The 27,477-nt window shown below is 37.3% G+C and overlaps 1 protein-coding gene across 10 annotated transcripts in view; it reads left to right on the top strand.

Moving 5' to 3' along the window:
* bi (T-box transcription factor bifid) overlaps positions 1-27,477 on the top strand; it is a 389,284-nt gene that overhangs the window by 327,924 nt on the left and 33,883 nt on the right. The window lies entirely within an intron of this gene.

Here is a 27,477-nt window from a genome sequence, read left to right as displayed (position 1 = left end):
TTCATTCATTCATTCATTCATTCATTCCATTCCATAGATCTTACATGAGCAATGAAGCTTTAAGATGTGGAACAAGTCAAAATTTTTAAATATTACAATCACAATTTTTACAAATTTTTATAGTTTCACAATTTAGTAATTTGCTACAATTTTTTCAATTTTGTGCAATTTTTTACAATATTTTGGCGAGATGTAGAGATTTTAAGTAGAAATTGAGGGGAAAAAACACTAGTTGAATTAAAAATCTACACGAATGAAGTTTCTGTTTTAAAAATATAATATTTTATGCTCTTACTGAAAATATTGTTATTAAGGGTACTTAAGTCTGGATTTATTTTGGCTATTACAATTTTACTACGTCAAACTACTTTTGGCCAATAAAATGGTACGAAAGGACGTGTTTCAACCAATCATGGCTGTTTATATCTATAATTTTATCATTTCCCTAGCATTTGTTTCATTGTTTGCCAACATTTCAAACTGCAAATTCTTTACTGTACTATAAAACATGCTTTGCGATCGTCATTTGTTTCCCGCATAGATAGTCGACTGAAATGGCAGCTCCGTTCAAACGTTCTGGTGAAGGTAACTTTAGTGAAATAGAATTTTATTAAATCAATGAATATTTTATTGTATTAGAGAACTGCACGCATTGTATTCTTCACCTGACATAATTAGGAACATTAAATCCAGACGTTTGAGATAGGCAAGGCATGTAGCACGTATGGGCGAATCCAGAAATGCATATAGAGAGTTAGTTGGGAGGCCGGAGGGAAAAAGACCTTTGGGGAGGCCGAGACGTAGATGGGAAGATAATATTAAAATGGATTTGAGGGAGATGGGATATGATGATAGAGACTGGATTGATCTCGCTCAGGATAGGGACTATGGCGGGCTTATGTGAGGGCGACAATGAACCTACGGGTTCCTTAAAAGCCATTTGTAAGTAAGTAAGTATTAGAGTACTTTATTTCTTCTAATCTTTATATACGTTCATCTAATCGTGTAATAATCAATTAAATCTCACTCGAGTTTTGATATTCTCTAGATAAATCAAAACCTCTAGTGAGATTATTGTTTATAAACGGCTTGTATTATCTTGGGCCATTATATGAGTTTGCCCAGATTTCGTATTATATTTTGGTTCCAATGAAAGCTCTATTTATTTAATTTTTCTCCATTTTTTATGTTGCCTTTTACATGAACTGCCTCTGTTGTTCTTAGCTAAGATCTGAATTATTGTTTTTTTTTCCGGTCCCTCCTTCCCCTCTCCAATATATATCTCCCCCCCCCCCCGGGAGAAAAGATCTGAATTCATTACTGGTTCCGTGGCTGAATGCAAAATCTTTGACTTTTCTGGCTGCGGTCTCGTTTGCTGATCCCTCACACATGCTACACACCTCCTTGCCATTCATTGCGTACCAGAAATTCCTGCTTCGTGCGTTCATTTCATTATCCTCGTGTCAATATGATTGAAGCGGCCTCGCTAACAAAAATAATTGGGAAGTCATTATTGAATCGATGGTTATTATGAGTGAACTTGCTCAATTACACTTCTTCAGTTGAGAGAATTTGGAACTTGTTATTACTTTAATCAAAATATACAAAATTATTAATTCACGTGCATATTTATACATGGAACTCTTCCCGAAGACTTACCTCACTCAAGATGCCCCATCGTGCTGTCAATTATCGGCAATCAAACTTTAATAAAAGGGAACGTTTTTACTTTTAAAAACCAAGAACCATATTTTTTCATTCCCTCTATAATTAATCAATTATTTTAAAACGTGGATTCTTAACTTATAAATTCATCCACTTACAAATTCTGTACTTCAGGACAGATGGGTAAATTACTGTATCTGTGGGTAAATTACGTTTCATTATACTGTAACAAGCTGAAACATTTCATCTTCGAATATTAATGTTGAAATTGATACGACATATGCAATTTTCTGTTATCCGCCGTGGTGACGACGTTAATTGTATGAAAACAACTTACGAGTTACTTTGCATTTAAAAGTTTGTTATTGCCTACTTGAGCGAACAAGCAATAGAACTATTCGTGTGCCCTAATAAGTCTTAGACTGATTGGGATTAGCATTACCTTTAAGGACAAGGGCCTCTTAGGTGCAGGGTGCTCGGTTAACCAGAACTTCGGGAAAATTCCTTCAGTAGGCAGTCTCTTCTCAGTGACCCAGCCAATTCCTTTTTCTCTTTCTGATCAATTTCAGCATCATTCTTTCTTCACTCACTTTTTCTAGCACAGATTCATTTGTTATTCTGTCTGTCCATTTCACACGCTCCATTCTTCTCCATATCCACATTTCAAATGCTCTTGGTCGCTTCTCTTTACTTCGTCCGAATGTCCATATTTCTGCCTCATGCTACACTCCACACAAAGCACTTCACTAGCCTCTTAGTTTTCCCCCCCCCCCCCCAGAGGTCCGCAGGAAATGCTAATTTTTCTATTAAAAGCTTCCTTTACCATTACTAACCTCCTTTTGCCTTCCTGGAAGCAACTCGTGTTACTGCTTATAGTACATCCCAAGTACTTGAAACTATCCTCTTGTTATAGTGCCTCGTTTCGAATCCGCGCCTGTGGAGTAACGGTCAGCGCGTCTGGCCGCGAAACCAGATAGCCCGGGTTCGAATCCCGGTCGGGGCAAGTTACCTGGTTGAGGTTTTTTCCAGGGTTTTCCCTCAACCCAATAGGAACAAATGCTGGGTAACTTTCGGTGCTGGACCCCGGACTCATTTCACCGGCATTATCACCTTCATTTCATTCAGACGCTAAATAACCTGAGATGTTGATACAGCGTCGTAAAATAACCCAATAAAATAAATACAGTGTCTCGTTTCGAATCCGCAATTTTACCTTCTGTATTTCTCTTCCTATAACCATGGTCTTCGTCTTGTTTGCATTTATCTTCATCCCATACTGCTCACAGCTGTCATTTAGCTCCAGTAGCATATTCCTTAGTATCGTCTCTTCTTCTGCTAACAACGCCATATCATCAGCAAATCTTATGCACTTTATTCGTCTTGTTAGTATTTAACCTTTACGAGGCATGGAGAACAAGAGTTCAATTCCCTGGGAGTCCATAGGTGAAAATTGAGGCAAATGAAGGCGATATTGGTTCAGCCCGGTATGTGTCCCACACCGCCCGGAATCTACGTGCTAAGCCCATATTAGGCCAAGAGGGACACGGTGTCCACTTTGTTCTGCTCTGCCAGCATTTCTGTGTTCTACGGAGTTAGAACAAAGCAATACTTTTCGAAGCCTGTTTTCCTCTATTCGTAAAATATGTTCATACCTGCCACTTGTCTGTTTTACAATAATTTCATCCGTACGTGACTTTTACATATCTGTATAATGAATGAAGGAGAAGAGTCACTCTCATTGCTGAACTCAGGAACATTGTTTTTGTCTATAGCCTATTGTTCCACTTACAGGGTGCGTCAGAAAGAACGGATGGATTTCACATGGCAAGAAAATTGTAAAGATTCATCAAATCAAAAATTTATTGTTATCAACATATTCACCAATACATGCACTTTATTTATGGAAAACAAGATTATCCATATGATGTCCTTGGCTTTCAATACAGGCATCGAGGCGTTTTCTGATATTCGCCATCACTTTCACAGTCATAGCTGGTGCAATTGCCACGATTTCTTCACGAATCGCTGTCTTCAGTTCGTCCAGTGTATGTGATCGATGTTTACAAACTTACGCCTTCAAATGGTCCCAAAGAAAGAAATCGCAGGGCGCGAGATCTTACCGTAGCCTCGGACAATCTCAATAGAATTTCGTCCAGGTGATTTCTTCTTTAATGTTGAACCTGTGATACGAAATGAAGCCACCCACCGCAAAGTTGTATTCCGAGTTGGAATCCTAGCGTGACATCCGATGTCGAAATGAGTCCTGAGTGGCGATCACAGACACTTCATTTTTCAAAAATGTCTCTACGATGAAAGCACGTTGTACACCAGACCAACACCATATTCTCAACTGAAACTGCATTCTATGGCTGAACCAACAGTCGTGGTCCCCCTCACTATATCTCTCTCCTCGTTGCGTATCGATAGTTTGAAATCCATCCGTTGTTTCTGACGCACCCTTTATTTGTCTCAATTTGTATAGTTTATTTATTCATATAGTAAACAAGTTAAAAGTGTAATAATGTACATAAGTCGTCTTTTTAACAAATATATTTCATCTGACGTTACACTTTTAATTGTTACTGGAAATTGCAATAAAAGTTCAGCGCCATTTTACAAACGCTGAGCAGCAGAGCTTTGAAAATGGTGCCACAGCAACTGATAAGTCCATAGATATGCATTAAATAGCCTTTTATGTAATTATATTTTTCATATATCAAAGAGTGTCGTAATAGTACATTATGCAACGAGCCTATAATGGTAGTAATTAAGACGCTTGTTTGTTTATGGAACGAGCGCAAGCGAGTTTCATAATTTTCATACGAGCGTCTTAATTACCATTATAGGCAAGTTTCATACAACATTTTATGCTCGATCATATTTCTAACTTGAAATTATTCATAAGTATTTATGTTATTCTTATCTGAGTGTGGAGCGGAACTGACCTTGTGCAATACCTCGTAAATTGTGAGATGTGCGCAGACGCGAAAGTATTGATTTTTTCCGAGAAACAAATGTCGACATTGACCTCGATATAATCTAGAGAGTAAAATAAACATTAATCTTGATATAACCTTGAAATTGAATTAGACATTGAAAAACGAGATGACAAATTGAATTTATTTGAATATTACTTACAATTAAGTTTAACGCTAATTATTATAGTAACAGAACTGACTTTATTTCAAATATAGGTGATTTATTGTGAAATTGGTGAAATGAATTCGCGGGAATGTGCTTTGTGGAAGGCTGGAAGATGACGGTGAATTGATGTTAATTTGTGTGTTGTTTTTTTCAGCTGAGTTTAATATTATATTTGAAATTTCAATTTTATTTTGGATCGATTCTTCAACATAAGCTTCTGCGACAGTATTGGATTTCCAGCCTCCGTGATGTTTCAATGTTGTGATGTCGCCGCCATTTTTACTTTGTCTAATGTCGCGCTAGTTGTCTTTCGATTGCATATCCGAGAATAATCGATACTTGCGCTTTCATATTGCTACAATGGTGTTTTCTGATTGGTGGAACACCTGAACTTTAATGAATAGGTGTACTTTAATGAGGTCCATTAAAGGGCTGCTACTAAGTGTATAATTACTACATTTCGGCATGGTCGAGCATAAACAATTTATTGGCTTTTGACCATATTTAAGGGAGGAGAAATTTCTCAGATTTTCTGGCGGGACTCGAATGAGACCTCTTTGCAGCATCCCTGAGCGTTCTGCCACCAAAACGTGCGGCGCTGGAATTCATGTTTACAGGAAGACTGGAGTGACTGTACGACCACCGCACACAGTGCTGGAGAAATGCTTGGCTTATCTCTGTGGGCTACGTGTGTGGTTTCACTTAGCGATCTGTGTCCGATATAGTTGACTGCAGCGGCAGCTGAGATTCCCTGGAAGAATGTTCGCAGGAGACGAATCTCAGACTTCGCCAGACACTGAAGCTTTTCAAATTCCCTGAATTATGCGATGTAATTATAATAGCCTATGCAGGAGCTTAATTTCTTGAATTAGAAGGAAGTAACATTTTAAAGTTGCACGTGGAGATTCAGTAAAGTGTTCAGACCTGACTCACTTCTGCAGAACATGGATAGGGTCGTATTAATAGACGATACTTTGGACCAAAGTTGACTTTGGAAAGTACAAAGTCGTCATTTTCCTATTCACAGTCGACACTTTGACGAAAGTAAACATCGATCGTGACTTTACTTCGAAGTCGCCGAAAATCTAGACATTTACTTTGACTTTCGTTCGTGGACATAAGAAAAATGGCTGATATTTGGGAAATTGTTATATTTGCCGAGAAGATTGATAACAACCAGGAAATTATTGAAGCTTCTCATATTTTTCGGCGTATTATTAAACATGTGCAAAACTCTATTGAATTTTATAGAGATAATGCATTCAAATCAAGATACAGATTTGAAAAATGGACCGTATTAAATAATATCCACGATTCAACATGCACTGATGAATAATAGAATAATAAAAAGGATTACCTGTCCCATTAATAATACTCTCATTTCACTTCGATATTGCTCTATGGGTATAAGGATTAATGGTTTACTATTGATTTTGTATATTTAATTGTATTCTTTATACGTCTTCACCAGTTCTAGTAGCATGTCTCTTTCATAGTCTGTCATTGGTGGCATCTTCTTATCTTTCATGTCTTCACAATTTATTATTTTACATTGAAATAATTATTACAATGCTGCAACAATCGCTTAACGTCTGCCGATGTTCAATTGTTTCACTGATTTGAGACTCAAAAGATGGCTTTTGTTGTGGCAATGCCTACTCTACTTCAGGTATTCATTAATTTAATTCGTTTAGAAGGCCATGATTGTGATTGCCAGCATTCATAAAAGATCGTCAAGTCTCGACTTACCGAAGTCAAAGTCAAATTCTCAGAAGCAGTGTCTATGAATAGGACTTTTGACAAAGTTAAACTGTACTATGAAAGTCGACTTTTGAAAGTCTTCAGTCAAAGTCTCGTTTATGAATACGACCCTAACACAGACACCGAATAGTTATATTCCATAACGCTGCAGCGTCGTGCTGATATCCATATTTTAGACGACTGGCCAGTCAGCAGTGGACTGAACACTAATCTGAGCCTGTAATAAAACTGCAGAATATTGAAACGTTGTGGCTTGCGAACTTGATGCGCTGATTGTTGTCAGTTAACTCGACTCCAGCGCTAGGGAAGTGATCACGTGCCTTCCACTAGTTGCTCGGTCGAGTAGTTCACCAGTTCCGGTAACAAACAGAAGTTCAAATTGTGTTGTCTGCACCAATCTCGTCTTCTAGGTCAGAACTGCCGACGATGGGTTTATAGTGCAAGAACTGCAGCTCTTCGAGATATTTTGGCTCAACATCTTTCAGTATTTGAAAACAAAATGATAGCTTGAACAGATCGTGGTCTATGTCTACATAATCATAACCATCATAGCTAGGTTCAGTCTCATCAAGCAGTATTTAGAATTTCAATATTTGACGATTCTGATGTTGGCTAGTTTTCAAATATGTTGTTGCTAATTTCTTTTCTTTCTTCTTTGTTTCTTTTGTATACTTAAATTAAACATTTATAACAATTATTGAATCGTGTTATTTCTAGTTTGGTGTTGGAGCACATCCATTGTATAAAATGGGTGTGGGACACTTCCGTTGATAACTCAGTTTTAAGGAGTCTGATGCAAAACTGATCCTGATCTGTATCTTGCCGATCTCTTACTTTGATCACACAGTTTAAAATCTACGAGTATGTTCAAAGTCATCGTAATTAAAAAGTCATATCTCGCCCAATATTGAATTTGATAAGCTACACATTTCTTCCATTGTTCAGTACATCTGCCTTCACTCGGTATTCACCCCTAAGAACCTCACTTGTTTTTCTTTTCCTAATTTACGTCCAACGCTGCCCGCCATTTGCAGTTACTCTTCTATGTCTGCTAGCACCGATTAATCGTAGAATGGACCATTGCGCAATTTTAAATTCCTTGACTCCACAATATTGATCAGTTCAGCAGCAGCAGTAGCAGCAGTGGTGGTGGTGGTGGTGGTGGTGGTGGTGGTGGTGGTAGTAGTAGTAGTAGTAGTAGTACAGTAGAACCTCTATTGTCAGTGGTAATGAAGGGGATGGACTGAACGGCTGATCGAAAAAACCGGATAATCCGTACCATGAAAGGTTTTGTAATTTCCTCCGTGATCTTGTATTTAACCCGCTAGGTAGTGGCTCAGAAGTTCACTAATAAAGTCTGGTTGTCAACGACGGGTTTTTAAGGGGCAAGGAAGCCATTTGTAATGACTGTCTCAGGAAAGATAGGAATAAAGGAGGTCTCATGTTGTAGATTTACATACTTTCTTACACTTTATCCTTGTTTTTTTATTAAATCGCGCAGTTGTAACTCCAATCTCGTATTCCGATACGAGATGAGCCAGAATTTCTCTTTTTCAAACCATTAAATTATTTCCATTTTTTTTTCGATATTTAGCACAACACGTTTCCTGTTAACACCCGTGGAAGACATTTTATATACAAGTTACATTATAGAACGGCAATTCGAACAGTAGACAACGCTGTGTAACGATAAAGGCTTGTAATATCACTCTCTAGCAAAAACATATGTAGAACCTACTAATATGCTGTATTTTTTTTATTTATTTTTTATTTTAGTTGGTTATTTAACGACGCTGTATCAACTACTAGGTTATTTAGCGTCGATGAGATTGGTGATAGCGATATGATATTTGGCGAGATGAGGCCGAGGATTCGCCAGAGATTACCTTGTATTCACATTACGGTTGGGGAAAACCTTGGAAAAAACCCAACCAGGTAATCAGCCCAAGCGGGGATCGAACCCGCGCCCGAACGCAACTTCAGACCGGCAGGCAAGCGCCTTAACCGACTGAGCCACGCTGGCTATGCTGTACAAAACAGTACGTCATATAAGTTATTTATTTCTGAAGAAAAAAAGAGCGAGAAATAGACAGTCGGATAATCCGCCAATCGGTTAATAGGGTGACGGATAATCGGGGTTCTACTGTAGTAGTAGTAGTAGTAGTAGTAGTAGTAGTAGTAGTAGTAGTAGTAGTAGTAGTAGTAGTAGTAGTAGTCCTAGTAGTTTACTTAACGGCGAGTTCAATTGCAGATGAGCGAGAAATGGTAATCACATTCTGCTTGGAGCCCTGTACCAGTAACAGGAATTTTTACGTGCTGTAAGTTTACTACATTGAACCCTCCGCTTTATTTCCTTCCTGCAGGATAAATTTTTCTTTCCGCTCTTTTTGTAGCGCCTCCCCGATTGTCTTGCCCATGGTTTTAGTAAGAATAGGCCTGGGGTTTGGCATGTATCGCCTGCATTCATTTATTCGACGAAAGAAGTGTTGACGGTAAAATTTGCGACGAAAAGTTTCTTGTATGTATGTATGTATGTATGTATGTATGTATGCACACTGAAAATGGGTAAATACCCGGTGGCATGGTAACTAATTACACTAAATAAAGACAATTAATAATAAAAATAATGACTAATAATGATAATTATAAAAATCATAATAATAAAATAAGTGTTGAAGGTTTTGTGCGACGATGAGCACACACGCAATATAGTTGATGAGGTGCTATTAGTAAACCAGACAGAATCTGAGCTCTTCGCTTCCTTCCACCTCACACAACGCAACCTGATGTCTCACGTACAGCAAACAGAATTCTAAGCCACTGCCCTGGTGTCTCCTAGGGAAGACCGAATGAATTTTGACAAAAAGTAAGGAGAGCGTCATTAGTCCACCTGAGGTAGGGTCGGGGACAACGCGTTATTTGAGGACGTAAATTTGTATATGAACTAAGAAAATAAAACTCAGTTTTTGTGAGCATCTCGAGTATCTGGAAAGGCTGATGCATGCCCAATGAGATGCGCAGAGTTCGGGGAATCTGTCTGTGGTTGGTCAGGGCTCGCCGTAATTAGGCACGTCGCCTCAGTCGGCTTCCGTTCCTTGTTCTTCGCCGCCCGCTATAGCCCGACCGAAACACTCGCAGCCGCATTCCAGCGACTTTCTGACTTCATCTGTGCAGAAAATTGTATTTTTCTTAAACAGTTTTTCGTCATTATATTTCACTATTCACACTAACTGAGCTCAACGAACTCCAGTATAAGGTGTAAAGCACTCCCGACACGTCCTAGAAATCTAATCTCCATAAGCTTATCGCTGTGAAACTTCACGCAAACCAACAATTCACTCGCCGCTGGAAAGTTTCTGGCAGTGAATTTTGTACCTTGTGAGAATTTGATTTAGGTTAATATACGTTTATTATTGTGGTAGATATACTGTAACTTCCTGTAAAATGTTGGTAGATGACATTGTGACCTGCTGGGGTACTGTGTTAGTTGTAAACGAAGTCAGTCCCCTGCATGAAGGATGATCTCTTGTTGCAAGGGTATCATCATGTTATTTTCGAGATATAACATGTGTGTATGTATATATACATATATGAGTGTGTATATATATATATATATATATATATATATATAATATAGTCGACCTGGTTGGCGAGTTGGTATAGCGCTGACCTTCTATGCCCAACGTTGCGGATTCGATCCCGGGCCAGGTCGATGGCATTTAAGTGTGCTAAATGCGACAGGCTCGTGTCAGTAGATTTACTGGCATGTAAAGAACTCCTGCGTGATAAAATTCCGGCACATCCGGTGACGCTGATATAACCTCTGCAGTTGCGAGCGTCGTTAAATAAAACATAACATTTATATATAATTTGAACTGGTAATGAAAATTAGGGGAAAACGGCTGAACGGATTTTGAGTGACCCCTCATTTTAAGCTTGACATCGAAATATTTGCTGAAAAATAGTAGTTTTCAGTGAGATGCCAATTTTCCTACATAATTTTTCCATTTTCCAAAATCCATCCGTCGTCAATTTTGAGAACTAACAGCTTTTCAGAATAAAACGAAACAATAAAGTAAATATTATCAAGGAGACCATGCCTCCAGGATTCCAACAGATTCTCTGACATCATAATGTCAATAGGTCGATCTTCATTTATGTAGCCTAGGTTATTGAGAACTTCGAAACTTATTACGAAGGTTATGTTATCATGAAATTTACAGATCTGAATGTCTGTTGTGTACTTTTTTGGTACAGCTGTGTATAGGTTATTAAAAACTACATCACTCAAGAAGATTTGTTGACATTATCATCATCAAAAATGAAATATTACAGGTAATTCCATGATGTATTTGTCACTAATGATACATATTAATACTATTATTGATGATGTGAAAGTGAAACCTTTTGCGGTTATGTAAATAAACGTAGAGGATATCTTACATTAGATCTTAATTTCTATAATTTTCTGAGTAACGGCTTTACATACTGTTTATGTTACTAAAAGCTTCAATAAATACGTCATTGATTGAACATATTATGCTAACGTTTTAACGTGGCCAAAATGATGTCCAGCATTATTGTTATCCAAAATGTCATATTCTTGCCGACAATCCACAATGACCTGAAATAGCTATACTTTACTCCCACATGAAAAAAAACCGCTGATCACCTTGACATTGTTACTTGCGTTTTCGCTTTGAAACTCAAAGAAATGAAGATATGTTCAAGAAAAAGCATTTGGCATAAAATCCATTCGGAGAGAAATTAAAAAAAAGAGACAATGTTTGACAATGTTACACTTCAAGCTGTTATTTCGTAACTTTCAATGTTACATCTTTCGTGGAGTCTGTTTCATTATTAAGGAAAATATCTCGTATTCTGCCTGGAAAATAAATCTGAAAAATCTTCATTTAAACTTCTAATGAACTTAGTCTGCAGCATTTGCTGCACAAGCAACTAGTATATATATATATATATATATATATATATATATATATATATATATATATATATACGGGATCCACGTTCGAGAATTCGAATGTTGAAGTCTGATGACGTGTGTCCTGCTGACTCGGAGCAGGAAGGAGAGTAGGCCAAGCTTCAGGAGAGAAATGAGACGTTACCAGTGAGTAGCCGCCAGTCCAGACCGACTGTAAATGAAGACTTGTTAAAAAGTATTTACCAGCACCCCTACGTCCAATATCGGTTTCTGTTACTCTAATGATCTAAATCTAATCCAGTTCTGGATTAACCGTCAATCTCTTCTGTCCTTAAAAATTAAGAGTGGTTATGTGAAGCACTTCATCCCTCAAGTGGAAGACAAGCAGTCCTTTACCGGCGTAGGCAATACTCGGTGGGGCAGGCTGTAGATGTTAAGTTCCTCCGCGTTTGCTAGATGAACATTTCTTTCAGCAGTTGTCCGTGAACTTACGTCGCACACACTGCGTAGACTGCTGTTCAATCTTAGGCTAATAGTTAGACATATTTTGACCACCAGAGGTCTGTCTACGTAATGTCACGAGATTTTGGCTTAAAGAGTCTCCTGCCCGTAATATTGGTGGTTAAGAAATAGTTCAATAAATGAAAACTTGCATTTTTTAAATTGAGAATTTTCTCATGTAAATTATTTAACAAGGTTCACATTTCAACAACATGCATTTAGTTTCCTAGAACGAAACACAACGTCTTTCATTACTAATATATGTATGTACGTAGGCTATATATATTTTAGTATGTTATTTTACGACACTTTATCAACATCTCAGGTTATTTAGCGTCTGAATGAGATGAAGTGATAATGCCGGTGAAATGAGTCCGGGGTCCAACACCGAAAGTTACCCAGCATTTGCTGATATTGGATTGAGGGAAAACCCCGGAAAAAACCTCAACCAGGTAACTTGCCCCGACCGGGAATCGAACCCGGGCCACCTGGTTTCGCGGCTAGACGCGCTAACCATTACTCCACAGGTGTGGACTATGTATGTATGTATGTATGTGGTACGTACGAATATGTAGGCCTTTATATTGTAGGCTATACGTATGTGTATAGGCTTAAATGAAATATGAGTGGACATTTTAAGAGGAATCCTAGAAAATAGTTCCTAATATCGTCACTTGCAAAATTATACGAATAAAGTTTTACTGAATTACAAAATTCACGATGACCTCAAAGAAGTTAATACCACAGTCTACTAGCCTATATACAGTCACGAAGCTTGAGTTTTGAGGATGCTAGAAACAATAGACTGTGACGGTACTATTTTGCATTGCCTGTAATGAGGCGATATTAGCGATCCTAGTGGTGAGCAACTATCTAATGTTTGCATATTTTCTACTTATTGAGCTTCGCGGCTGTATATACTAGACTGTGTTAATACTGGCGATTCATTTGTGACCTCTATGGAAAATTTAGACACTGCTGACTAAAGCTAATTCAGCTGGAAGTGTGGAAGCAAGTGGTTAACATGCGCAGCCTTTCTTTAGTAAGGTGTGAGATCACGGAGAATTGAAACAAACCTGACTTGTTGAAGTGAAGGTCACAGCAATTTCAGTTTTCCTCCTTTGTTACGAAATTGTATTCTCCCATGTGCCTTTCTACCACTTGAAGGATAAAGCTGGCAGACGTGAGTTCGATACCCAGCGGGACCAGAACTTTGATATTGCGCGCACAATATCTGACGCACGTGCTTTGTTATATCAAGTCGTGCTGATGTCACACGACACGTGATGCGTTAAGTAGAAAATTCTGGTGGGGATTCGTTTCTTGATGACTTGGAGTAGGACAAACCCTAGAGTACTCATGCTCATTTTGTTACTTCCACAAGTTCAGAAAATTTCGCCTGGAATCCTGTTGTTGAGAACAGAATTATCGCCATGAACCAAGAACACGGAATCCCTACACTTCGTTTCCAAACTGGATTTTTATCACCTTCACATTAACTGCGGATCTAAAAAGTATATTTTCTCTACTTATTAACGTGTGTCATGATTGTTTTCTTTCATTTAAAGTGCTTTATTTATCAATGGAAAAAACGACCAGATCGCATTCAGGAAGTTATGCGTTCGATTCCTGAGACAAACTAGGCACGGCACCAGCCGCTTTTAGAAGACCTTTGTTCACGATCACCTCTGCTGGACGAGTTAACGTCACCTGAGCATCGGCTCACATTTCAAGACCAAAAAAAAAAAATGCGAATAACATGAGTACGACAGCTCCAAAATAGGAAACTGCGCCTACTTGTCTGGTGGGTTAATCACCTTCCAGTTTATTTGTAATGTTTGGCCGTGGAGCTTGTGACGTGAAAATAGCGAAGGACAGTGTACTTATTGTTCGGTTCTGAGCGAGTCTCACTTAGGAATAGAACGTACCGGCTTCGATTCCAGGCGATGACTCAATGAGTTTCAAGTCCTTTACCGACTACAATGTCTTGTATAATAGTGGTAGTGGTAGTAGTAGCAGCAATAGTAGCTATAATAATAATAATAATAATAATACAATGTATGTATGTATTTATTCACACTGCAATGAGTTTATACCCGGTGGCAGTGGTAACTAATTACACTCAATAATGACAATAATAAACTTATTAATTAAAAATACAATTGATAATAATATTAATAATTAATAGTAAAATAATTAATAATAATAATAACAATAATAATAATAACAGGGAATATCCTAAATTAAATGAAGCACGATCACTTAAAATAACATTTAAAGTAAATATAATTTGTATCTTAAACCTAAGTTCGAACTAAAACCCACGTGTATGATATGTTCATATCTGCACAAGTACCTTTCAACATTACACTCATTTCGCTGTCAACTCACTCACTGCACTGGAACTACGACACATTTCACTGATTCTATCCTGATTTCACTAACACTTCAAAAACATTTCACTGTTCAAATACTTTGCACTGCCACTATAAACTATAAAGCTTCACTGACAGGAACACGTTTCACTTACACAACATAATTCTTCACTGATACAACACTTCAATAACAAAATATAATTTACACCCTTTAAATAATGTGTATAATTACCGTCTATTAGTAAAGTCCTTAAGCCTATTTTTAAATACATTTTTGGTTGTTGGTAAAGCCTTTAGTAAGTCTGCAGGTAAAGCATTCCAGTCCCTGATAGTACGATTGAGAAAAGAAAACTTTCCATTGTCCGTCCTCTGTCTTCTTTCCCTCAATTTATATGAACGATCGTTCCTTGAAGAGTAATTTGGCGGCTGCAACAATAAAAATGAAAATAAAAATAAGTACAGTGTTAATAGTCACAGTTTTATACAATAAGGCCTGGCCTATACAAAACTGTCTGTACATTAAATTGTTTAAATTAAAAATATATTGTTAATAGATGCAAAAATAACAGAACAAAAATGATAAAAAATTAAAGATTAACATTGATGTTAATGGTAAATATTTATAAGTTGAAAGAAGTAAGTCTTTACATTAAAAACAGCAACATACCTCTAGAATGAATGCGTCGAATTCAGTGCTATGCACGTTGGCAATTTTTATGAATCTGGAGACTGGAGAAAGTGATTTAGAATTTCTATTACAGAAAATTTTGTGAGCTCTCATACTTTTCATAGGATCACGAAAGTTAACATTGCTTACTAAATAATCACAAATTGTATCAATTTTAAGGATCTTGGATAAGAATAGATAATCGCGTTCATGGCGTCTGGAATATAAGCTTCGACAATTAAAGCAATCACAGTGTTTCTTACAGCTGCACCTGGAGTCACTGGGCAGAAATATGTATGAGATGAGAATAGGATTTTTTCGTTACTATCTGATTTAGTCGAATCAGTGGTTTTTTGAATTGAAATGCAGACTGCAGTTGCATTGTATAGCACAGTATTGAAATAAAATCAGGCATAGAGAAGAATAAGTTATTAACGATGTTATTCCCAATATTTTGTTTGCATGATTGTTTATGCAGGCCTACCCTTCATGCTTCGGGCTCTCTAGATGTGAGGTCAGCACGACCCAGGACCACCGTCGAGATAATGTAAGACGAGTGACGTACCGAATTCCGTGATATGATAATGAACCATGTCGGGAAGCAAACCTGGGCGACCTGCATAGGAAGCGCGTGCGCTAGCACTGGCAATTTCAAATGTGTACTCATCCCTAGTTTCAGATGATAGTCTAAATCATCATGCCATATTATCTTCTGTAATTTATTCTCCGGAGTTGCTGATTCTGATGAGCAGTTGTTTAACTTCTCTAAAGCAGTTTTTCAGTTAAGGCTGGTTCACAATAAACCGGGAACGAGAACCAGAATGAAAACGAGAAGCAGAGGACGTGAATATGAAAATTTTTGATTCACAATAAACCGAGAACGTAGACGACTATGCATATCGATATGCAGGTCAATAACGATATGTAAAGTCGATATTACGCATTCTGATATTATTTGTGTATAATTGACCAATGGCGTTCTCTCATTAGTAGCCTATAAGCCAGCCAACATAAACACAGGTTAACCAACTTTGAAATTTCAACTGAAAAACATTTCATTAGGTACGGTACTATAAATATGCCCATGCATCTTTATTATCACAACCTATTTTAAGTCTACCATAACGTAAAATAATTACAGAAGAAACATTTGTAATAGAAGAAAAATGAACGCAACAGTAGTTATTGAATTGAAGCGTGAATATGTAGTGTGTAATACAACCAATACAGTAATAAAATATTATTCACTTACGATCGGTGTTCAAAGATGCAGCTATTGAAAGCCACGTATTCTCCTTCATTTTCTCATCTTTATACGAGGCGCGCCGCTTATCGTAAACGTAAGGATTTTCCTCAACACTCAATATTAGAATCTCATCAAATAAAACTTGCTCTATGATGCACAGCACAGAACAAAATAATGCATAGGTTATGTCTCGGTCTTCTTGCTACAAAATATACGACGACAAAATAGCTTTTAGATGGCAATAGAATTAATCTAGTGGGCTGTGATCGAAAACGTGAACGCCGAAGTTGAAACTTGGCCAACTCTCCGTTCCCGATCCCGGTCTCCGGCAAGATTTTCGTTAATTGTGAATGCTCACATTTAAATGTACACATTTTAACAATTTTACCGTTTTCGTTTTCGTTCCGATTCTCGTTTCCGGTTTATTGTGAACCAGCCTTTACATCTCCTTAAACGCACTGCAAACAATCTGCCGTCATTCGAAGGGTCTTCACACGCGAGTGCAAGCTAATCATATGTGCAATTGGTCAGTGTCCCAGATTCCCTGATTGTTGATGTTGGGCTATAGGTTGGTCGGAGGTCAAGAGTCAGCTACTGGTATTATCAGACCGTCTTGTCGGTCGCCCACTAAACGAACAGTTGACATTGGTTTCACATTAGCGCTCCTTGTACACACGCTTACAAAATGTTGTTAGCACAGCGGAGTGTTTGCTCGGCTCGCAGCGTCGCAGGCGGAACACGGATTGCTTTTTAAACGCCGTGTTCGCTGCTCTCGGGTCAGCCGTGGGCGACACCGTGGCGCGGTGAGGAAGACAGATTCATATCAAATAAATCAGATGAAGATGCCTGCGAGAACTGCCGGTGAGCATTTCCTGAACAAGTCCCGTCCAATCTTGATGCAGGGACATTTTCCTTGGACATTGGTTTAACCGAACACCCAAGAGCATACATGGGCACAATTTTCGGTTACGTGAGGCACTCGATTTGAAATAGTTTGTTTACTAGGAGAGGAGACTGCAAAGTAGGATGGGAAATATAAACTGCTCTGACCTGCGTCACCTTATCGTAATCGCTAAGGCGGTCAGTGGCGAATTATTAGGAAAGCGCTTGGTTAACGTGAGAGACTCGAAAACTTTTATTCAATTTGGCAAATTAATTCGGCAGCTTTAATCATAAACATCTTTACTGTTTCTCCGTAGCTGAATTGATTTAAATCACAGACGAGAAATTGCGTAACTAGCCAATAATATTCCATCACGTTGTCTACGTTTATTTTCTTGAATATTCTGGCGTTTATCAAGTTTACTTAATAGATTTGCACGTTCTCGACCTAAAATAATTTCAGAAAATCATATTTCGTTTTCTACGCACATTTGATATAATTTTTTTTTATAAATTTCTTTTGGAAATAATACGTACAAACAACATTTAATTCCTCGTATCTTTTAATGCAGCGTATTTAATGTATAATGTCGTATTTAGTATACTATGCAAATGTTAAGATCGTAAATTTTCTTCGGAATAGTACGAAAAATAACATTTAATTTGTCTTACCTTCTAATTCAGCATGTTCTTTATGACATAAGGAGTAATGTCGTTGTATATTAAATTTATTAATGCCTAATAGGATTTTCGAGCATAACATACATCGTTTGTTCTCCCCTTCTAAACAGCAAAAAAACTCTTCCTCCTATTTCTAATGAAATAATCGTTTTCTAACGCGTACACACTGCTTTAACATGTAGCACGTATGGGCGAATCCAGAAATGCATAAAGAGTGTTAGTTGGGAAGCCGGAGGGAAAAAGACCTTTGGGGGGGCCGAGACGTAGGTGGGAAGATAATATTAAAATGGATTTGAGGGAGGTGGGATATGATGGTAGAGACTGGATTAATCTTGCTCAGGATAGGGACCAATGGCGGGCTTATGTGGGGGCGGCAATGAACCTCCGGGTTCCTTAAAAGCCAGTAAGTAAGTACACACTGCTTTGATAATGTCATTATGCCACCACTGATATTGCTTATGAAAGTGATATAGAACCTGCCCACGCCTAGGAGCTACGTGAGGGAGGAATTGGGACTGTGAAGATGATGTCACTCAGCGCGATAAGCTCTGTGAAGGTCAGTGAGGCACAAATTCTCAAGTGAGGCACGATGCCCATGTATGCCCAAGAGGAACAATTTGTGTTCGGGCAAAAATGTTCGGCTGTTGCAGCTTCCGTTTATTGATACTTCTGAAACAATTAACTCGTAGCATTCCTGGAAGACAGCAACTGCGTCGCAAATGAGGCCGTGTCGAGTGAGAGCAATTCCCTGAACGATAGAGGTGATAATGAAGCTGTGGTGAAAGTTATTCGCCCTCGAAAATCAGTCACGAGGGTGCTGAGTCGTGAGGAGGAACTCGTCTCAGTTGTACAGTACGTCTTTTTCGACTCGTACTGAATGTGAAGTCACACACTAAACGAAATATGTTCGCGATTTCAACTGGTGTGCCAGTAGGATATACCTATCTCTATGCTTTTTATTTCGCAAAATTGGTACAACATTTTTCCTTTGTTTTCAGAGAGCTATGTAAACGGGAGAATATTCCACGATGGTTTTAACTGCGCCACTGTGAATTAAAATTATTTTATTTAATTTGGGGAAAAAAATAGAAGGTGACGAATGGATCACGAATATGTGGTTACTGACGAATCTCATATCCATCTCAATGGCTTAGTGAATCATCACAATGTGAGATTTTGGAGTTCCAGTCCACCAAACGATATCCTATCATGGAACAGCTTCTGCACAACCCAAAATGGCTTGCTTGAACTATTATAGTCCCGTCGCTCTAATTTCCGGCAGCCAATCGCGTTGCAGGTCGGCTACATTTAAACGTGTGCGTCTTGTGATTCGCTTATGAAGACGTTATTCATTTCTTAAGGCTCGATAAATACTTAATATAATCGCCCGCCATTTTGGCTCTTTCGTTGGCGTTCGCAGAAAGCACACGAAGACATTATTTGCCGCTCAATTATTTGCTGAATTACATTGCGTTTGATTTATTATCATAGGAGCTACGACATGATAATGTTTAACGGTGTGACAAATAGATCCCTCGTATGGTAGCTCGGGAACGAAAGAACAAAAATGGCGAACGATACTACCTACCTAGACTTTATAGAGCCTTCACTTCCTAAGACATAAGCAAAGAGGCGGAGTCACGCCGGAAATAACAGCGTCGCGACTATAGTGAGTGTTTCACGTGCATTTTGAATGGAAACAGTTCCAGTTCTTTAAAATCCTCCTGACAGATGTTGGCCGCAGCCTCAGTTCTTGTGCTCGTGTTCGGTATGCTCCTCTTGTTCTCAGACTGACTGACTGACTGACTGTCGTACAGCTTCAATGTTTTCTCGTGTCCTCGTCGTCCTCGGTCTTCCTGAATTCCCTCGTTCAGGTTAAGAACTGAATTTCTTTACTGCACTCACTCAGTGTTGTCTTTGTCGTCAGTGCTAATGGAGAATTTTATTATGTTATCTATGCTGCTCCCCTACCACTGACTTTGTTTATAAATAAAATAAAACAATTATAATTCACTGTAGCGTAGTTAGAACTATTGTGAAATGTACTCCCAAGTTTCCATAACAATACTTGTTTGAAAACAAAAGAATAATATTTCACCAACTGTTCCAAATAGGGCTATATAACACTAAAAACAGGTATATTTTATTGGCGCACTCAGAATAATGTAGAAATTCGAATTTCATACCCATTTTCTTTGAATAGTTTTAGATTTTAGTTCAGTCATTTTGAATAGTTTTGCATGCTATAGTCTAGCAATTGACTTGTAAGATAAAACGAAGTTCCAGCTCTGATTACATTTATGGGCAGTCTGACAGTAGCTTCCCTTAAACTGCAGCCTGTCATCAACATCTTGTCCATCGTTACAGAAATTTATATTTGTGTCACTCGATTTGCACCGGGCGCTCAGCATCGCGCTTGAGTGTCCAGTCAAGCTGCCCACATGTCAGGCCGGGTAAGTCATGGCTGTCAAACCGAAGCTCATTTATCGGTATTTGCAGCTTCTTTCTGCATTAGGCCTACCTAGTGTTAGCATTTCCACCTTTTAATATAGTAAGTACTTAAAACTCAGTGATGTTAACGCAATATCGACTGTAAATCTGTTGTCTCGGGTTCGATTATCGACAATAAATTGGAGATTTATCCTACATGCAAAGGGATTGGCTATGTCATAAATATTTTAAATGGTGATAATGCGTCGTGTTGACCACATGAGAGTTCGAGGAAATATATTCAGCAACGAAAACACTGAGACTTGCGAACGTAATACTTACAAAGCATTATCGCACTCAGAAGTAAACGTTTAATGAATTACTAGGCAGAGGGTTCGAATCCCTCCTTGGGCAGAATGTGCCAGGTGGAAACGCGTTACCACGTGGATCAGACTCCGCCTGAGAGCAGATGCACAGAATGGGAATGGATAGCAGGACAGGGATCCACTCCAGCCGCCGACAGATAACTCAGGAACTTGTTCGAGTTTTCAGAATGGCCCTCTTCGGCTACTGTGTCGCTGCCAGTCCGAGAGCAACACTGGCATAAGGTTATCGCAGAGGTTGGAAGTGACGGAGCTTTTCTGAGTTATTGTTCAAGCCAAGCCTCGGCCGGGCTCTGTGCTGGAGGACGTTTCAGTAACCGATAGTTCATACTGTGCAGTGCTACTGGTTAATTCGCAACACTTGTTTCATACATTTCACCTTCAGAAGTCGGTATCTAACACTGTGATTTTGGTATGTCAAAATAATCAACCTTCCCGCCTGACGGGAAACCAGCTGGAATTGCAACTGCAGTGACGTTAGTAATAAGAGAACGCTAATGAAAGTCCCGTTCCGTCGGATAATATAGCCTTCGCCTGCAAGTCTATTCTTATGGCTTATCCAATTAGCCTATTTATTTTCTCGCCTCCTTCTGGATTTATTTCAAATGAAATTACATGAAGATATTCTAATGTTAACGTCTAATAGTTCCTCTTTATTTTATTTATTATTAATTAATTAATTTATTTATTCATTTATTTATTTACTTTATCTATCTATCTATCTATCTATCTATCTATCTATCTATCTATCTATCTATCTATCTATCTATCTATCTATCTATCTATCTATCTATCTATCTATCTATCTATCTATCTATCTATCTATCTATCTATCTATCTATCTATCTATCTATCTATCTATCTATCTATCTATCTATCTATCTATCTATCTATCTATCTATCTATCTATCTATCTATCTATCTATCTATCTATCTATCTATCTATCTATCTATCTATCTATATCTATCTATCTATCTATCTATCTATCTATCTATCTATCTATCTATCTATCTATCTATCTATATCTATCTATCTATCTATCTATCTATCTATCTATCTATCTATCTATCTATCTATCTATCTATCTATCTATCTATCTATCTATCTATCTATCTATCTATCTATCTATCTATCTATCTATCTATCTATCTATCTATCTATCTATCTATCTATCTATCTATCTATCTATCTATCTATCTATCTATCTATCTATCTATCTATATCTATCTATCTATCTATCTATCTATCTATCTATCTATCTATCTATCTATCTATCTATCTATCTATCTATCTATCTATCTATCTATCTATCTATCTATCTATCTATCTATCTATCTATCTATCTATCTATCTATCTATCTATATCTATCTATCTATCTATCTATCTATCTATCTATCTATCTATCTATCTATCTATCTATCTATCTATCTATCTATCTATCTATCTATCTATCTATCTATCTATCTATCTATCTATCTATCTATCTATCTATCTATCTATCTATCTATCTATCTATCTATCTATCTATCTATCTATCTATCTCTATATCTATCTATCTCTATATCTATATCTATATCTATATCTATATCTATATCTATATCTATATCTATATCTATATCTATATCTATATCTATATCTATATCTATATCTATATCTATATCTATATCTATCTATCTATCTATCTATCTATCTATCTATCTATCTATCTATCTATCTATCTATCTATCTATCTATCTATCTATCTATCTATCTATCTATCTACCTACCTACCTACCTACCTAACGATACTTTCTAAATTCTTCTTCTTCTTGTTCTACCTTTTAAGGATTAGGTGATATGGCTTGTTCTGGCCTCATTTCCACCTCTTTCTAAGACGTCCCGCATCTCGTTTGCATCTATGTTTTAAGATTAATTTTGATTAGACAATCTTGAAAAATCAAGACTATTATTAAAATGTATATAAGTTGCTAGTTAATCTGAGTAGATTAGAATTGCAATGATAATTACTTAGAACTATCATTTATAGAATAAAATTAGATATTTATGAATAAGTTACGGATATGGGTTTGCGTGCAGTTGGACTCCTAGACAAAGGTTTTGAGTTCATGATTAATGCTGTGGGTACTTGGCTTATTAATATGAAACACAAATATTATATAACTTCGTACAAGTTCATATCCAGAAAAACAACTCTACCTCTGTTGAACTAGGACGTCGTGTTAGTTGTTCTTTCTGCTTATGTGGATTTCTCTACCCCAGCCGCGGCGAAAATGCGACTCACGAGCACATTGTGGCTCGCAGTGCTTTTCTCTCGCTTCCTACCTACAACCCCCACCCTTTTACTCACTGGAGTCAAACTCCGATCTATTTGTGTTTGTCTCGGACCTGTGAGTGGCGTATCGTCGCAATATCTCTCTCGAAACCATGTACCTCTATAAAAAACGAAAGTTTCAAGTAGGATGGGAGGATGCATTCTTTTGCTACAATATGATGAAAATATTAAATGTATGATTTGTTCACAAATATTACTAGGAAAACGGTTGTATAACATAAAACGGCATTATAAGTTACTACATGTTACTGATTAAACATTAAAAGGTTAAGTGTTATTATTATTATTATTATTATTATTATTATTATTATTATTATTATTATTATTATCTCTGTACGTCGATTCTTTTACAGCAGATGTACGAATAATGCGGTTAGATTTTCAATTTAAACTCACAGATTTACAATGTGACGTTAAATGAAAGCTAGATGCAAGGACTTGATAGATATTGAACTTTCCAAATCTTTGGAAAAAAATAAATATTTGAAGATTCGTTCTTTCGCTTGCTCTGTTGAAGCCATGTTCGCTGTAACTTACGTTTGTGAAAAATTATTTTCAACATTGAAAATAGTAAAAATTAAATTTAGATCACGACTGACAGAGATCACGACTGACAGACAAATACCTTCGTGATCAACTACGATTGGCAGTAAGTGACATAATTCCTGATTTTGAAACTTTGTCGCAGAGACATTCTGAAGACAGTTAATTTTAGGTTCTGATAATGTGTCCTATGTTTTCTTGTTCATTTCTTTCTTCGTTACACGTCCTATACATTAACTTCCCCTTCGGTTGTCCGCCTCCCTCCATAGGTGCTATGCACGTTGCAGCTTACACAGTGGCTCGGCGCACCATGGCCTTTTCGCCACGGCTGCTCTACCCTATGAATCGGCCTGGCCACTCCGTCGCTGTGATCTGCAGTGTGAAGCTTTCGATCTAGCATGTGACTCGAACGCTTTCTGAATCTATTAAGAATTTTCTGTCAGAAAGAAAAGAAATCTTGAGAACAGATTGTTCCATAGTAAAATAGAAAACAAAATTTTACGATGATAAAGAGAATATCAGAAGAACGATGGCCAAAGCAAATCCTATATATTTTATTTATTTGTTTATTTATTTATTTATTTATTTATTTATTTATTTATTTATTTATTTATTTATTTATTTAACCTGGTAGAGATAAGGCCATCAGGCCTTCTCTTCCCCTCTACCAGGGGATTAAAACTACAATATTAAGAGTACAATCATAATTACATTTAATATTAAATTTACAAATACAATAAAAATCAAAGTACTAAAAGATTAACTGTTTAATAAAAGCTAGACAGTTTATTGTAAGAGTTAAGAAGAGAGAAGCATTTCTTTTATTAATTAAGTAAAAATTAAGAAAATGCTTAATAAGCTTGCTTTTGAACGCTACTAAATTCCGACAGTCTCTGATGTCACTGGGTAGGGTATTCCACAAGCGCGAGATCGAGATTGTGTATGATGATGAATACGATGATGTCTTATGTGTTGGTATGGTATGGTATATTGAGGACAAGGAGAACTTTCTGACTCACAATGACATGCAATGGAAGATCGAGGTTTAGAAGTAGGAAGCTGCATGATCGGCAGACAAAGACAACTTCTGAAGGAGAAATGTCTAAGAGCAAGGAGGAAGATATCTGTCCGCCACATTCAAGTAATTTCCCGTATATAAAAACAGATGAACACTTGATCAGGCCTCCGAACGATATCCCCTTGCCACGTCTCTCAACATTCTGCGGAAAAATGTGATTCATCGTCAAGTTCCTGGAGCACATTGTGTAGTAGCAAGGCTTCCCTTTCTACACGTGGAGCAATCCTTGTGGTGGGTTGGCGTCCTTCCATGTTCTGAGAACAAGGGCTGAGTGCGTTCGTTTGTTTCCATTTCAGTGCAAGTTAGTTAATCAGAAATGTGATGGACGTCCAGCCGAGGGAGACATAGATCCTTCTTGTAGTCTGAGCGGCCATAGTGCCGCCTTACAAAATGATACATCGCGCAGAGGCAATTAGGGGCTCCAGTATCTGCAGCTCGCTTTTAGTGCGGGTCCGATGAAGGAACTATCAGCGGAAATCACACACTTTTCAGTTGTTCAAACTTTCCTGAAAGATAAAGATGGCGCTACTGCAGGTATTCATGCATGCACGAGCAGTTACTATTCTAGCCTTGGTTCAAACCCGACCCAGTACGATGCGAGAACATTTTGGGAGCAATAATTGGCAGATTTGTTTTAATTGGAATGGAGGCTCATTATGGGATAACCAGGAGCACAGCTAGAATAGCAATCTTTGAATTAATCAGCAAAGAACATAAAATCCCAGTGGGTAACTGTGAGGGTTAAAATCACAGCTGTTATAGTAATGGCTGGATATGGTGAGTTCAGCAGTATGGGATGAAAATAAATGCAAACAACATGAAACCCATGGTTATCGGGAGAAAAATAAAGATGGTAAACTTGAGAATTCTAAATAAGGCAGTGGACAGCTTCCAATACTTGGGGTGTACTCAGTAACATGAGCTGCTGCCAGAAAGTCAAAAGGAGGATAGCAATGGCCAAGGAAGCTTTAATAGAAAAAGGAGCATCTTCTGCGGACCTCTGGAAAAAGAACTAAGGAAGTTAATAGTGAATTGTTTTGTGTGGAATGTGGCATTGTATGGGGCAGAAACATGGACATTACGACGAAGTGAAGAGAAATGACTGGAAGCATTTAAGATGTGGATATGGAGAAGAATGGAGCGTGTAAAATGGACAAACAGAATAAGAAATGAAGCTGTGTTGGAAAGAGTGGGTGAAGAAAGAATGATGCTAAAACTGAAGAAAAAAAATAAATAAATCGGTTGGCTGAGAAGAAACTGCCTACTGAAGGATGCAGTGGAAGAAGTTGTGAACGGGAGAAGAGTTCGGTGCAGAAGAAGATATCAGATGATAGGCGACATTAAGAGATATGCATCATATGCGAGGACAAAGAGGAAGGCAGAAAATAGGAAAGATTGGACGTAGCTGAGTTTGTAGTCAAAGGCTTGCCCTTGAGCAGAAAACTATGAACTAATGAAATGTCAGTTCGCAATACCTGAACAATATCTTTGATCCCACATACCATGTGAGGAACAGACAAATAAAGTGTATAAGTTCGAGAGAATATTCAGACTTATAACTGGATGCCAAAGCCACTAGTGGAAAAAATCGGAACCACATTTCATATTATAGAGCCCGAGTGGTATTGCAGGTATCCATCGCACTAAAATATTATTAGTAGTAGTAGGCCTACTCCTTTTCATTTTACTCCTCAAAGATATACCCAATGATTCACCTACAGTAATCTCACTAGAGGTTGTGATTTATCTGGAGTAAATCAAAACTCGAGTGGGATTAATTGACTATTGCACGAGTAGAAGGAAGTATTTGAAAATTAGTAGAAATAAAGTACTCTAATACAATAAAATATTAATTGACTTACTAACATATTAAACTGTCTTGAAAATGTATTATTTTACCATCTCATCATTACAAATATTCCGCTAGATGGCAGTAGTGTGCTATGATGAACTATTCTCTTGTTACCACTTACGCCAACTATAAAATCTTCATTGATCTCTATGGACGATTACTAGTCAAGAGGTCGTTGATTCAGTTTCATTTTTATTAAAACAGTTGCATTCCACTTCAATTATCAATATATATTAAACAATCTCTGATACGTGACTATCCATAATCTGATACAGCAGAAGTTAGAACATAACCTAAATAATATAAACAAGATAAATGATAGAAACGTTTTAATTAAGGATGATGAAATAAGCATGAAGCACTTTAAAAGCTACAATTATTGAAAGTGCAATGTTGGTAAACAAAGAAATAAATGCTAGGGAGGTGATAAAGAAATAAATGCTAGGAAGGTGATAAAAATTGTACGATAATCAAGCATGATTGATTGAAACACATCGTTCCGTACCATTTTATTGGTCAAAGTAGTATGACGTAGTAAAAGTGTAATAATCAGTTTAAATTAAATATTTAACCACAGTATGTAGGCCTGTACCTTAACATATGCATATGAATATAAGGGTTACATTGATAACTACTAATAACATTAACATTCGGCAGTGGCTCAGACTCTTGTTAGTATAAGCATTTGAAATTCTGTTGTTTTTTGTTTCACCATGGATCTCGGAACGGGTGTCCATATGGTACGGAGAAAGATGTGTTCTATATTAAAATATATATCGAAACTCGAGATACTATATTTTGCGGAAAACCTTTATTTGATAAAACTTCCATACTATTGTTCTCTTCTTTAATCCCTAAAATATATTTTGTTTTGCACATCTTGAGTTATGTTTATTTTTTTTAATGAAACGTTGCCATTAATATAATGATCAAAAGTATATATATTTACATAATTTGTTAATTTATTATATATTATAATAAACTATATTAGAA

The sequence above is a fragment of the Periplaneta americana genome, chromosome 6 (assembly GCF_040183065.1).
Source record: "Periplaneta americana isolate PAMFEO1 chromosome 6, P.americana_PAMFEO1_priV1, whole genome shotgun sequence".
NCBI lineage: Eukaryota > Metazoa > Arthropoda > Insecta > Blattodea > Blattidae > Periplaneta > Periplaneta americana.
The sequence above is the reverse complement of the archived record's forward strand: the minus strand, read 5'-3'. Positions and strand labels throughout refer to the sequence as shown.